We start from the raw sequence: 3,442 nt of genomic DNA, 5'->3' as shown, positions 1-3,442 counted from the left end.
AACAGACTCTCGGCTCTCTGACATAATTACTGTTTTGGTTGCCGTTGCAAAGATTGAAGGGGAACACAAATGAGTTTTCGTGATTATAGCTTTCTATTCAAATGCCACCAGCGGAGAGAAAAGGGGACAAAAGACGACACGTCTAATGAAAGCAGCCATCGTCAAGAGCTGTCCGTCTTGCTGCAGAGTCTGAGAACCTGGAAATGATTTAGCGTTTTTTTTCCTTCCGGTTCCCTCGTCTCTAAGTCAATGTTTTTTTGTTGTTTTTATGGGTTTTTGGTTAACTGCCAGAAATACAGTCTGTGGGTATCACAAGCTTTACAGATTTTAACGTTTTATTCTACGTCATAAAATACATTCCCACTTGTGAATTCTGTATCTTAAAAAAGCCGCTTGCTAACACACATGAAGAGGAGATGACTGAATGTCGTCATGCTGAACAATATTCCGCCTGAAGCTTAGTTGTGGGAATGTAAAGTCATTTTTAGCACAACATTTACACTTAAAAAAATCATAAAAGTAAAGTCCATTTGTGACGATCATCTTGCTGAACAAAACGTAGAAGTGTCATAAACCTGCGTTTGCACGCATAGCTTCTTCTTTTTTTTTACAACAACCAATCCCATTGGCTGTTTGTTGAGGCAACCAACACATAGCTGAGATTAAATGTGTGTCTTTACATCTCAGAACTACCACAAAAGCTTAGTTTCAATCCGATCAAAATAGTTTAAGGAGACTAAAGAATAAGGAGGATTTAAAGATAATCTTTCTCCAAATCATGATGACTCTGCTCGATTCTTCCGTGCGTCTAGAGGTCAAAAGGTGACATCACACGAGCGCACCGAGACGATCCCTGCCTCCAGATAGACTCTACACACGAGCAGAATTGAATTTACAGCTGATGTGATCTATCTCAGAGGGAAGACCTGTCTGATGGTGAATCATTGCGGTTGTTGGCGCAGGGAAAGTTTCTCTTCCCTCTCTGCCTCACATTATAGACTTTGTGCCAAAGAGGATTAACGGGCGTCAGTTTCACCGCTTGGCGCTCGCAGAGGGCTTTTTGTTCTTGATAGCTCTGTGCCCTGATGGGGGTATTATAACAAAGTGTCTGGATTTATTTGTGAGAGGAGAGTAACTTTCACTGCACCGCCCGACATCTAAAAGGGAAAGGGACGTTTTAAAATATGGAATAAATCCAAATTAGAGCTTGAAGTATGAATTCTTCGTGGAAATATGCAGTGCAAAGCAGCCAAATAACTGTTTTTTATCAGTTTAGAAACATCCCACAAGTGAAATAATGTCTGTTTCACCTTGAAACTCACTGTTTTTAAACATTTGTACTTTACGTCCTCTTTTGCCTCAATCTAGCTGACTCCAACTTTCCTTTTTCTTCACTTCCTTTTTTTTTTATTGTGGCAGTACACAGGAGAAAAAAACAGAACAAGTAGAAAGTGAAATCCATTCAGGTCGATATGAAGGCAGCTTAGAAATCTAGGCTCAGGTTTTTTTTTTTTTTTCAGAGATATAGAGGAATATGGAGCCGCCTGTCAGAGCGTAAAGGATTAGTGAAGGCTGCAGCACCGGGGCACATTAAATGTCTATCTTTCCCCTAAACTCTCTTCCTCTTTTTTACTTTGTGACCCATCACGCCTTGAGACGGATATTCTATAAATATCTTCAGGCTATCTTCTAATTCTCAGGAGTCATTGGACTGTCCTTGTGCCCATTGGGCTGTTGGGGATCCTTTCAGGTCACGTTTGGTCACAGGTCGTGGTGTAGTTCCCACCTCCTCCACAGGGGGGCGATGTCTGAGCACCGGTGAAGCGCTGCGTGTTGACACCACTCTTCTTTGTTTGGCCCACCACTTTTATTCCCATAATCATCCTCTCATTTTAATGGGGGGATGTCCATGTGTTACTGTAATCCCTCCTTCTATAAATACTCCACTTTATGTGCAGCAATCAGAACATTACAACGTCACTGCTGAAAAAAATGTCTTTAAATCGTAACTTTATTATTTTAAAGGAAATAAACAAATTATGAAACAAAGAAATACACAAGCTGTAAAGCTCATTCCTGGCGAAATGCATTGCTACCAACGTAGAGGTGGAAGTTGTCATTTGGTGTTTATTATAGCGCTTATGAGGATTTAATAGAGAGAAAATCATTCCAATGTAAAACTAGGTAAAATATTTATTTATGCTGAATAGTGTGCTTGCCTATATTTCACTTTTTTCCCTCTCAGGGTCACGCTAGAATAACTTGTAATTGGTTCCTTTCTTTTTAATTAGTATCAGATGAGCTGAGATATTGACTTTGATGATGAATCGCAGGTGTGCCGTCTTCTTGTTCCGCTCCTGGCGTCTCCGGTGAAGGGCTCCAGACATTTGTTCCCGATCCTTCCACCTCGTGTCTGGAATGGCTGACGGCCCGCGTCCATCCTTCACTCTGACGGACGTCCTGCGTCCCTTCCCCTCTCGTTTTCCGTCCACACCTCTTTCCCTTTTTAGTTTGACTTCCTCTTCCATCACCGAGCGCTGCAGGGTTGATCCCTCAAGGTTGTCTCCGCCGCGATAATATCATCATTTACCATTTTGTTGTTGCCAAGAACACTTGGACGTGAAGGCACATGTACCTACTAACTCTATTTATGGATACACAACACAGAAAAAAAAGATACAAAAATCTGAAATTGAGGACTTTTAAAATATATATAATATTCAATTAAATTTTGTTTATTTTGTATAGCCCAAAATCACAAATTTCCCTCAGCGGGCTTTACAATCTGTACACACCGGATCAGGAAAAACTCCCCCAGAAAATAGAAAAAAAAACTTTCACAGGGGAAAAATGGGAAGAAACCTGTGTGCTGGGTTTATGAAAGGCTTGCAGAAATGTAAACCAGTGATTGAAAACAATATTGCATAGTGCATATTTTGATCTTGTGATAATTTCTCTAGTAAACAAGTAAAAACTCTGTGTTTGTCGTATAGGAAAGTACTTTGTATATTTCTTAGTGGGCACATCTCATGGCCGCTTGCTCTTTTGGTTTCCAAGTGAAACCACCAATTGCCTCATTCTCCAAATATAAGTGGACAGACATGTGACGGATAACATGATCGATCATGTGACCAGATGATTGTCTTTCAGCTCTGGCTTTTGTTGTTTGGCTGAGAAACGACTCTGGAAACTGGTTGTTTCGATCCTTTTGCCGGACCCTAAATGTATGTCCGACTATTAATCCCTCACTGAGCGCCGGTCCGTCTTTGTGTTTTTTTTCTGTGAGTCGATTTGCACGTTGACATCCCACCCTACTCATCCGTGTACCTGACGGACCCACCTCACCTTGCAGACTCTTTAACTAGCGTCCTCACAACACAGTGTGTGTATCTCCACCCCCCTCCTTCCCTCCTTATCACCCAGGGCACCGGTGCGTTGCTAA

Source organism: Taurulus bubalis (genome assembly GCF_910589615.1).
Source record: "Taurulus bubalis genome assembly, chromosome: 3".
Classification (NCBI taxonomy): Eukaryota; Metazoa; Chordata; class Actinopteri; order Perciformes; family Cottidae; genus Taurulus; species Taurulus bubalis.
This window is presented reverse-complemented; position numbering follows the sequence as displayed.